The following is a 12,841-nucleotide window of genomic DNA, read 5'->3' as shown; positions in this document are numbered from 1 at the left end:
GTGTTGGTGGTCTCTTCTGCTCTGCAGCCTCAGGAATGCCCTCCTGACCAGGCAGTGAGGTCTCTCTCCACGTTAAACTTTTAATAACTGCTTCTATTTTTTTAGGAATTATGAGGTTGTTTTGAATGTTTGTTTGTTCCTGATTTAAATTTTGTACCTGGTATCTTTCTACAAAATTGTCCATTTCCTCCAGATTTTCCAGTTCTGTTGAATATAGGCTTTTGTAGTAGGTTCTGATTTTTTTTAATTTCTTCAGATTCTGTTATTATGTCTCCCTTTTCATTTCTGATTTTGTTAATTTGGATACACTCTCTGTGACCTCTGGTTACTCTGGCTAAGGGTTTATCTATCTTGTTGATTTTCTCAAAGAACCAGCTCCTGGTTTTGTTGATTCTTTGTATAGTCCTTTTCATTTCTACTTGGTTGATTTCAGCCCTGAGTTTGATTATTTCCTGCTTTCTACTCCTCTTGGGTTTATTTCTTTTTGTTCTAAAGCTCTTAGATGTGCTGTCATGCTGCTGGCATATGCTCTCTCCTGTTTCTTTTTGCAGGCACCCAGAGCTATGATTTTTCCTCTTAGCACCACTTTCATTGTGTCCCATATACTCAGGAATGTTGTATCTTCATTTTCACTAAATTCTAAGATGTCTTTAATGTCTTTCTTTATTTCTTCCTTGACCAAGCTGTCATTGAATAGGGCATTGTTCAACTTCCGTGTATATGTGGGCTTTCTGTCATTATTGCTGTTATTGAAGACCAGTTTTAGTGCGTGGTGATCTGATAGGATGCATGAAATTATTTCTATCTTCCTGTATCTGTTGAGGCCTGTTTTGTGTCCCATAATATGGTCAATTTTGGACAAGGTACCATGAGGTGCTGAGAAGAAGGTATATCCTTTTGATTTAGGATGGAATATTCTATAAACATCTGTTATATCCATTTGGTTCATAACATGTTAGTTTCTCTATGTCTTTATTTAATTTCTGTTTCCATGATCTGTCCAATGATGAGTGTGGAGTGTTGAAATCTCCTACTATTATCCTGTGAGGTGCAATGTGGTTTGAGCTCTAGTAAGGTTTCTTTTATGAAGGTAGTTGTCCTTGCATTTGGAGAATAGATATTTAGGATTGAGAGTTCATCTTTGTGGACTTTTCCTTTAATGAATATGTAGTGTTTTTCCTTATCTTTTTTAATGACTTTTAGTTGAAAATTGAGTTTGTTTGATATTAGAATAGCAACTCCAGCTTGTTTCTTCAGGCCATTTTCTTAGAAAGTTTTTTCCAGTCATTTACTCTGAGGTAGTGTCTCTCTTTGTCTCTGATGTATGTTTTCTGCATGCAGCAAAATGCTGGGTCATCTTTACGTATACATTTTGTTAGTCTATGTCTTTTTTTGGGGGGGTGGGATTGAGTCCGTTGATGTTGAGAGATATTAAGGAATAGTGACTGTGGCTTCCTGTTGTTTTTGTTGTTAGAGGTAGAATTATGTTTCTTTGTCTCTCTTTTGGTTTTATTGCAAGGAAATTGTAGCCTTGCTTTCTGTATAGTGCAGTTTCTCTCCTTGTGTTGGAGTTTTCTGTCTATTATCCTTTGAAAGGCTGGATTTGTTAAAAGATATTGTGTAATTTTGGTTTTGTCATGGAATATCTTGGTTTCTTCATCTATATTAATTGAGAGTTTTGCTGCATACAGTAATCTGGACTGGCATTTGTGTTCTCCTAGTGTCTGTATGACATTTGTCCAGGATCTTCTGGCTTTCATATTCTCTGGTGAGAAGTCTGGTTTAATTCTTATAGGTCTGCCTTTACATGTCACTTGTCCTTTTCCCTTACTGCTTTTAATACTCTTTCCTTGTTTTAGGCATTTGGTGTTTTAACTAATATGTGATGGGAGGAATTTCTCTTCTGGTCCAATCTATTTGGAGTTCTGTAGGCTTCTTATATGTTTATAGGAATCTCTTTCAGGTGTGTGGATGTTCCTGAAGTCTTCCAGCTCTAGGCACGGGCAGGAATCAAAGGGTCCTACTTCTGATTGCTCCTAGGTCCTTGCACCCAGAGGGTACAGTTGGCACTATGCGATTCCCTCTTGGTCTGCACCGTGGGCAAAGGATAGTCTCCTCTGACTTCTCAGGAGTGTCCACACTTCTGAGGGTCCACCTCTCTCCCCCACAGGACTTGGATGCAGGGAGTGGTTTGGTTGGTTCATTTCGGTTCTGGGCACAGACCAGAGCCATGGATACCAGCAGCTGTCTGTTCCTATATCCCTGTGTCCAGAAGCACTGTGAAGTTTCCCCTTGGAGCAGGGATGTGGGCAGAGGTTGCAGAAGCGGCAGTCTGTCCTGCGGTCTCAGATTGTGTGCACTCTGGGTGTTCAGCTCTCTTCCCCACGGGATTTGGGTGCAGACTATATGTACATTTCTAAGGTAGTATTTGTCATATTGTTATCACACTGTATATATTTATTTATTATTACAGTCTTACAAACTAAAATTGTATGTGGTCATATTAATCTAAGACTTACTTGAATGTGAACTTTAAAAGGTTATTTTCACTATTTGTGTCAACATATCTTTCCTTTTTCTATACAAAAAATATTTTTCTGTCTGACAGAAAATGGTTTGAGATGATAATTACTATAAGTCACACATTGTCTCCAAAACTGTGCTGTTGAATTACCACATTTGTTTTTAGGAGACTGTGTTAACCTAGCTGAATAATACAGGAAACCTCTGCAGCTCCCAATTCTTACCCAAATTCTCTGTGGATTTGTGGGCTAGTACATTAGAGGGATTTAATTAAATTGCAAGAGTACAGATCTCAAGGTATTTATTACACAAGCAAGTATTCCCCCAGGTTGAACTTTTCAGGCATTCTGATTGACAAATCCTTAAAACAAAGGCTGTAAAGCCCTTGGCCACTGAGAGCAACAGACACCAGTTGCAGTGAAGTTTGGAATATGAATGAGATACTGGAAATAGAACCACTCAGCAATGTGCTTCAGTGAATTTCATTTTATTGTTTGTTTCCAGAATGTCCTTACTGTGGTTATCTTTAGATTGTCATACAAAAGGTCTGTTTTTGTATATGGTGTGTGTAGAAAGAACAAATAATTAGACTAAATATTTTAAATGAAACATAAAAACTACAGCACATCCAAATAGCCTCTCTTCATTTTCCCATTTCCTTATGTGTATTTTGTTATGACATTGAAATTTTAGTGCGTTAAGAGTTTTTATTCTTACAATACAAGTGTTCACATGATAAAATTTGATGAATACCAGGTAGGCTGTTCCTTGTTTACAATGTATCCCATGGTTCAGTGCAGTTATTACAACGGTTGTAATTATTCCTGTCTCCTATATAGAAGGAGATTACTTTTTTAAGCACATTGAATTCCTGATACCTTGGAAATTATTTACCTCTCTCCTGCAAGAGTGACAAGAAAAATAGAGCTACTTATTTGCACATTGCCACAGTTCTGCACTGAGAACAGAATAATTGAAAAATAAATAAGATTGGTGCACTGCCCATGAGATCAACCAAGATTGCCTCTGCCCTTGTCATCCAGGCTGGGTTCAGCCCAACGTGCTTTCATGAAAGTCAAAAGAACCAGGTATTCATTTTCACTTCCAAAGTAGAGACAAAATGCTGTCACTATTTGAGAAAACTAACAAAAAATGCCATGCAATCTATGCTTACCTTGCTTCACCTCTGGACATCTCCTCATTCCATTGTGACCTAATGTAGATATAACTCACTTCATAACAATTCTGTTTTATCCAAGAAGCATGCCAAAGAATCATTGCACTTGAACCATTGAGAGACCAATTATACCTATGTATTTTCACAGTCTACTATTCTAAGATGAGAGAGTGTGCTCCAAAACTAAGTTGGTTCTTCTTGGGAACACTCTGCTGCCTGTGGATAACGGTGAAGTAGTGCTGAGGGAATGAGGTAAGAGCTTTAATTTCCACAAGGATTCTCTTTTTTTGCAGAGTTGCTGTGACTGTATGCAACAGGGTGTGCTACATAAGTTTTCTCAAACAAAATAAATGTCACAGGCCCTTCTGTATCTCCCAAATAAGGAGAGTTACTCTACCTAGATCCCAGTGATTTTAGGACGGATGTGACTCAGCGTGGTCATGAGATCATCAATGATGCACACACACTTGGCAAGAACCAGGAAAGCTTTCCAGAGTTAAAGGCATGCCTGCTGCCATGAGAAAGGTATTTTCCAAGTTAGCTTTTCATGGTGGCTGGAGTCTCTCTACCACCATGAACCCGCCATTCTGTGGCTCCTCTTCTCCAGAGAAAAGCAGCTGCACAGGCCATTCAGAAACCACCCTGTGTCTGTCTCTTTCTCAAGTCAAAAAGATGTGATGCTTTGATTTCTTTAAAGGTTGTTTGCTGTTACTTGTTATGTCTGAAGTCAGGCCTGAGGGCTCTTTCCAGAGGGAACAAAAAAGACAGCTGTTATGCCTGGGGAATGAGAGCAGGGATGGACTGGCCTTAACCAAGTGGTGGCTTCCTCGTGCCTCTGCTCTCCCACTGATGCCACTTGGATAGATGACTCAACTCTAAGAAGCAGTGTAGCACAGGAACACAGACACCCTCTCTTCCCCAGAGTTCTACCTACATCTTTGAAGTCTCTTGTGGCCATGTTATGATGTAACAGTCTCCTGAGTTACATTTAAAAATAATTAATGTTTGGAGAAACCATGGTACCAACTCAATATTGTATTTACTTTTTTTGAGTAAGCAAAGCTATGAATAAACTTAGTAGAATATCAAAATAATAGAAACTTTAGTAACAGGTTATCCCATAATTATCATTGGCTATTTCATGTCAGGTGATCCAAATGCTGCCAAATATTTCTGTGTAGGTATGTGTGCCCACACACATACTCATGAATACAATCAATCGTGCTCATATTCTACTTAGCTCATTGTCGTGAACTGTGATGGAGACGTTTCTTGAATTTGGAGAAATAAAAATTTTTAGATCTCCAATTTTTAACTTCCCCATAGCTTTAGATGAAAATACAAAAGGCTGTGTAGTAAACAAAAAAACAAAGAAGCCAGGCGTGTGTTAATATACCCAATTGACCCAACTCTACCATTCTGTATAATCACATTTCTCTAAAATGCAGTACATGCTCACAAGACAGAGAGAGAGAGAGAGAGAGAGAGAGAGAGAGAGAGAGAGAGAGAGAGAGAGAGGGAAGGAGGGAGAGGGAGAGGGAGAAGGAGAGGGAGAGAGAGAGGGAGAGGGAGAGGGAGAGGGAGAGGGAGAGGGAGAGGGAGAGGGAGAGAATAAAGTGGCTGAAGTACCACCAGAATTGATGGACTGCAATGTTAGATTCTTGGTGCCTGGATTCACAGTCCATATCTTTGAGGATTTAATTGGTTGTTTTGCCTTTCCTTTATAAGCTTTTGAGGATATTGATGAGAATGTTTTACTTGGAAACCTTGAAAGCTGCCATGGGGCAGCTTATTAATCTGCTTGCCTAGAAAGTTTGCCCTAGGAGTTGAAAACCTCAAGAACTTGGTTTGTAAACTATGGATCAAAACCTCTAGATCAAAAAGTTACAGCACAAAACAGATTCCTGGAGTAGGTGCAAATAGACCATCATGAAGTAAAGAATGCAGCCCCCATAAATAGTGATAGACTTTTGCACTGACGACATCACTGCAGATCTGTTCTAAGCCTACTTTTGGACTGGGTACAGATGAGAAAGCAGGTTGTCTTGCTGTGTAAGAGGCTTGTGTAAGAGGCTTCTGGATTGATCAAGATCCACACCCAGAATGCAAAAAGCTCTGAGTATTGTACAGCTGGACATCACTGAACATCTGAACTTGGAAAGTTTTAGGCTCAGAAATACCACGAAGTATGTGTTTCTTATCTAAGCTGGGCCAGTAACCTTCAGAAAATATCCTTCATGAGTATGACTGCAACCACATATATCTCTGAGTCACAAAACAAGTGGCATTTCTGAATATGTGCTGCTTATTTTCAAAACCTGGGCAATCTCTGGAGATTTAAATGGCATCTTCTTTCTTAAAGGAAAACTACACAAAATACTTGTGAACTGCATTCATATGGAAACTCTCAGCTTGAAATCCAACCTGCTAAAGGAATCAGACTCAAAGCATCTGAATATTTGAAATCTAGTCAGATGAAGTAACTGGGTCTGAAACATCTACAAGCAAGAGTTCTGTTCCAAACCCTCTGACTTCTTCCATAGAAGAAGACAGGCACTTTCAGACCCGTCTCTTAAACAATCACAGTAGCACTGACTTCTCTAGCTTTGTGCCATCCTGCTTGTACTGATCATCTGTTTCTAACTCAATATGGTCAGCTGCCTGGGAACTCCACGGCCATTCTGAAGAACCTACTGTGCTCCACCACCAGTCTGAGACAGTTAAACAGTGGATTACATCCTGTCCCTCCAAAGAGCCTTGAGCCTTGATGAGGATTTCAAGTGTTGTGCTGAGCAAAAGTTTTTCCAGATTTCTTCTAGGTTGCAGCAATTACTGAGGTACTTAAGACCAGGACATAAGGTCAGCTCTGGGCCAACTTCCATGACTCTACATAGTTCCAATATTTTACTGTGGAGGTACAGTGGCTACTTGGAGCTTACTTCAATGGAAGAGTTATTTACCTGCAATCTGATTCAGGCAAGAAGATCTAAGATTCAGCCCAGCAAAGGATATATAGATAGATATCTTCACCATACCTCCCTAAAAGAAGGTCAGCGAGAAAAAGCATCTCCGGTGGAAAAAGAAACAATAATATTGATTGCCCCGTGTCTGAAGACCTGACAATGACAATGGGGAGAATGCTAGTGACACATAATCTAGTTCAAGCACAAAGTACCTTAAGCTGGAGTATCAATGTCGAAAGATGTGAAAAGATGACTGTGATGTCCTAGTTCAAGACTGAAGAGCAAATTCCATTATCTTCCATGATTTTGTTCTGTTCAGGCCTCCACCCCACCCATGTGTTGTATTTGACACCTAAAATACTACCAGTAATATTTTTTGTTTGATCTACTCATGAAAATGCTGGTCTTCTCCAACATTATCTCAGAAATATTTAAGCATGTTTACACCCAATCTGGATTTCTTTGACCTCAGTCCCATTGATACATATTTATTTACCATAATGTATTTAAACATAGCAAGCACTATAATGACAAATTATTCCAGGAAATTAAGAGAATCATAATTAAAGGAATGCTATATTACTTTTTAAAAGTAATTTTGAATTGTCGATGGAATGAGCATGGACTTGTGATGACCAACATTTTTATATTTAAAAAAGGAAGTTATATGTAAAATGTTAAAATGAAAAGAACCATTTCTATCACAGTTCTTGAACATAAAAGTTGAAAATGTTAATTTAAGAGAATACCACATCTAAGGAATTATCACAAGTGCCAACTAAGTATTAAGTTTGCTCTTGGCATTTAGTGAGATAATCATGGTTTTTTTTTTTTCAGTTTGTATATATGGAGGATTAGGTTGGTAGAATTTCATATATTATACCACCCCAGCATCCACTGAATGAAGCCTACTTGATTATGGTTGATAATGTCTTTGATGTGTTCTTGGATTCATTTTATCTATTGAGTATTTTTTTCATCAATGCTTATAAAGAAAATTGGCCTAAAGATTGAGTACTTGTATGGTTCAGATACCAAATATTTAGCTTCCATAATTGGTATTTATCTAGAAAATCATCCATTTCATTTAGATTTTCCAATTTTGTGGAGTATAGACTCTTGAAGTAAGACCTAATAATTCTTTAAATTTTCGCAGTGTCCATTGTTATGTCTCCTTTTGCATTTATGATTTTGTTAATCTGGGTACTGTTTCTCTGCCTTTTAGATAGTTTGGGTAGACTGGAGAGATGGCTCAGTGGTTAAGAGCACTGACTGCTCTTCCAGAGGTCCCGAGTTCAATTCCCAGCAAACACATGGTGGCTCACAACCATCTGTTATGGGATCTGATGCCCTCTTCTGGTGTGTCTGAAGACAGTTACAGTGTCCTCATATAAATATAGTAGATAGTTTGGCTAAGGGTTTGTCAGTCTTGTTGATTTTCTCAATAAAAAAAAACCCAAAACAACAACAACAACAACAACAACAACAACAACAACAACAAAACACAGCTCTTGCTTTTATTGATTCTTTGTATGGTTCTCTTTGTTTCTAATTGATTGAATTCAGCCCCCTAGTTTGCATATTTCCTGTTGTCTATTCTTCCTGGGTGTGCTTGCTTCTTTTTTTTAGAGCCTTCAGATGTTCTTTTAATTCATTAATATGAGAATTAATTTCTTTGTGAAGGCACTTAATGCCATGACCTTTCCTTTTAGCACTGCTTTCAGAGTGTCCCCCAAGTTTTGGTATGTAATGCCCTTACTTTCGTTGAATTTTAGAGCATCTTTAATTTATTTCTTCTCCACTAGGTTGATAGCAGCTTTATTTATAATAGCCAGGAACTGGAAGCAACCCAGATATCCCAAACCAAAGGATGGATACAGAAAATGTGGTACACTTACACAATGGAATGCCATTAAGCTGTTAAAAATGAGGACATCAAGAATTTTACAGGCGAATGGATGGAACTAGAAAATATCATCTTGAGTGAGGTTGCCCAGACCCAAAAGGACCTATATGATATGTGCTCATTGATAAGTGGATATTAGCCAAAAAGTTCAGAAAACCTATGATATACGCCCACAAACCTAAAGAAGTTAAACAAGAAGGAAGGTCCAAACAAGGATGCTTAAATCCCTCTCAAAAGGAGGAACAAAATAGTCAACGATCATCGGCCAACATTCAATTTCTACAGCCAACTTTAGTTTGAAGGTGAAAATGTAGAAAATGTGACCAGCCCTCTCACAAGATACAGCAAAGCCATTCCTATATGAAGTATATTGATTTCTGTCCATGATATTCAGAGAATGATCAATGAACAAATCACTTGCAAGTCTCAAGTGGTGCTTCTTTATGAAAATAAGGTTTTACACAAGAAATTAGATAGTTACTACACTGTGTTTAAGTACGTCAATACTTGGTATCTGTGGCACACTCTGGGCAGCTTAGCAATAATCTATTTAGTGTCAGCATGAACCAGTGTTACCAGGCTACATTTGTAGACCACCTCAGTAGTATACCACCTTTCATATATCTCTAGCTGACAATGATTATATCTCTGTCTTTACAAGATAGAAAATAGTAATATCAGTAAATACAATAGAGGAAAAGAGTAGAAACAGAGTAGAGTGGACACAAAACCGCACAATTTTTAGAAGTTTCCATCAACAACTCCATAATGTTCATAAGAGATGACATTATTTAATCATAGAATTGGACAGGATCATTATTGAGTATGACTGGATGACTCCTTTGTGCATTTGTTGTTTTTTGTTTTTGTTTTTGTTTTTGTTTTTGTTTTTTCCAGAGCTGGGGACCAAACCCAGGGCCTTGCGCTTACTAGGCAAATGCTCTACCACTGAGCTAAATCCCCAACCCCTCCTTTGTGCATTTGTAAAGGGTCTATGAAGGTCTTTGTAAAGGAAAGAAGCTGATACTTGAATTTCACTAAAAAAAAAAAAAATAAGAACTCTGGCTTAGTCCTCAACCAAGTTTATCAGAGTCTGTTAATCTATTGATAGTGTATACAAGTCTAAACACTGTAAGCTATACAGAACACTCAGAGAAAATAATTATTGGCTTGCTAGAATCCTACAATGCACTAAACTAGATCACAGGACCTGCAGATTCAGCTGTCTGCCCTGGTGATGTTGGGTAAGGAAGACATAGAAAAAGGAGAAGAGAAGGGAGGGGAAGGGGAAGAGAGAGGATGGAGACCATAAAAGAGACAAACTTTTGAATGAAACATCAATTATAGGACTTCCTCACTTGATCCACAGTTTTTAGAAGACTGGTTATCGTTCAGAGTTGAATCTCCCCTTCTGGGTCTCACTCAATGCTCCTAAGGCTTTTCCCCTAGAATTTTTCTAAGCAGTCTCACCTTTAAGAGTTAAATCTGTACTACACTAAATTTCTATCATTCCTTTCTGGGTTCTCTGCTCAGTAATAGTACACATGAGGTATACAAAAGAGCTTGATTTTACCAGAAATGTCTTAGAAATATGGCCACCAGTGTAATTGTCTCAGTAGAGCCATGATTATCCATTCTGAGCAGAGTTAACAAAACAGTATCATTGATAAAACAAAGTGCCCGAGAACGAACCATACTTGGGCAAAATCTGTGGGGTATACGTACTATATATATTCTCATATGCATACACATATATACCATACACATACCTCTTTTATGTATGTAGAGGGAGAGAAGTAAAATATTTTTAAGATGAAGTATCATCTCCTAATGGAATGTCTTTATATCGACTCATCAGTGGTTAATATAGTTAATAAATGTCTATAATGTGTTATTCTTGTTATCAATAACAGAAAATTTCTATTACTCTCACAACCTAGTCCTAATCAGGAATGAAGTAAATAAGGGAAACATTTTTTAAAAAGTACATAATTTTGCACTCATTCAGATTGCTATATTTTTTACTTAGGTTTCCGGTCGTTCTTCCTAGTTCATCTTGGCAGTTGGATTGTTAGTTACATAAATTTTGTTATTCTTTTGCCTTATTTCTCCATGTTGTCCTTAATACTGACTTTAAGGTTAAGCTTTTCAAACTGCGCAGTCTGGTAATTTTCTCTTATACATGCCACTATATTTTTTCAGCAAATGTTACATACCTCTAAGCAACGGTCAAATGCTTACTATGTAAATGAGAATGGTCTTGGTGCACTTGTTTTTGTTGATCTTTAAGAGACAGAAGGAAGGAAAAGTATCCTGTTGCTTGTTGCTTTTTGGTTGCACTGAGGCCAAAAATGAAATATTCAAGGTCCATAGAATTTAGAAGCAAAGTCAAAAGCATGAGCTTCCTTTGTTCAAAAAAATATGCTGTAATATGCACTCCTCAAAATAAAATCTTTCAGAGCAGTAATTTTTTTCAGTAGCATAATTATGTCTGCGTGTTTCATTTTCTGCTTTGGGCATGGCTTAGGGTGTATGCCGAGTGAGGGTATGCTGCGCCCTTTTATCTGGCTGCTGCTGGGTCAATTGCCTGACATAGAAAAGAACAGAATGACATGAGTTTTCAAAGAACTTGAAATTGAATTTCAACTTACAGAGAATAGTCTAACTTTAGGAGAAGGCCACACCAAGTATGGAGATTATTATCTCTTTTTATTCCCTGTCTTACTCAAAGAAGATAAATGATAGAGCACTCTAATGCTTATGCAGCTCAATTAACCAAAGGGATCTCCTCATTCTTATTCTTAACCATGAAGCAAATGCATCATACAGAAAATACGCATACATACATGAGAAGAAAAAAGCTACAGTGAGAACAGTCTCAAAATTCTCTACTGTCAGGCAATTACCGTTGCACATGATTGCTCTACCCAAAACTGCTTCATACATGAAAAGGCAGAATACTCAAGCAACATGTTCAATTTTCTTTCCACGAGGTTGGCACATCAATAACTAATTTCATTCTTTCAGTGATGTTAAAGATGGAAATAAGTTGGTTCTTAGTTAACTATCAAGTTCCTTATTTTTCTGTTATTTTCATATGTGAATCTCTATGCTTTTGCTCACCTTTCAGTGAACAGGTATTTGTGGGTACAATATGGAGTTCAGTAATCCATAATTCTGACATATACTGTGTCATTTCAATGTTTCAATAATCAAACTCAAGAATTTTTGGTATACATCCACTTGAACATTTATCATCCCTCTATAGCAAGATCAGAATTATCCTTTCTACTTATTTTGAGATATACAATATTGTTTATTCTATTTCTGCTATTACACACAAGATCATATCTTGATTAAAGATTTACTCTTACTGGCCAGTCTCTCCTCATGCCATGCCCTCTATTCTTCAGCTTCTGGGAAACACAATCCTACTGTGAACAGCCATAAGATTACCTCCATTAAATCTGATGAGTGAGTAGATGAGAGCACATAACATTTTCTTTCTGTTTATCTATAGGATTCTCAAGTTCTCTTGAGGCTGCTACAATGACAAGATGTTGTCCAGTTTAGTTGCTGAATAGTATCCCATCATGTATATGTAGCATGCTTTCTTTATTTTCATTTACTTATACATACTTAGGTTGCTTTCCCATCTTGGCCACTCTGGTCAGTGACAAGCAAGTATGTGCGTTTACATGACTCTTTGCCATACAAATTTACTTTGGATAAATATTCAGTCATGGATCCTCTGTTGGTTCTAATTTTCATTATTAAAAAAAAAAAACCTCCAATGTCTTTTCCATAACAGCTGTTCTGACTTGTATTTCAACCTGTCCACATGACTTCACACCCTTATTAGTGTTTCTCTTTTGTCCTTTTGAGGACAGTTGCTTTAACAGTGAAGATGTCTCGGGGCTGGGGATTTAGCTCAGTGGTAGAGCGCTTACCTAGGAAGCACAAGGCCCTGGGTTCGGTCCCCAGCTCTGAAAAAAAAAAGAACCAAAAACAGTGAAGATGTCTCACTGTGGCTTTGGCATGCTTTCCCTGGTATATAATGATGCTGAGCATTTTACAAATATCTCTTTGATAAGTAAGTCTTCTTTTGAGAATTGTGTAAATATCTAAATATATTTGAGAAATATCTAGTCTTTGTCTATTCGTAGCTTTTAAAAAAAATCTACTTTTATTTCAGTTTTCTGACATTTTTAGCTAATTCAATAAAACCATGCCTATACTAACATTTTTAATGATAGTTTTGTCATTTTACAT

Source organism: Rattus norvegicus, chromosome 4, assembly GCF_021556685.1.
Source record: "Rattus norvegicus strain SHRSP/BbbUtx chromosome 4, alternate assembly SHRSP_T2T, whole genome shotgun sequence".
Lineage (NCBI taxonomy): Eukaryota > Metazoa > Chordata > Mammalia > Rodentia > Muridae > Rattus > Rattus norvegicus.
This window is presented reverse-complemented; position numbering follows the sequence as displayed.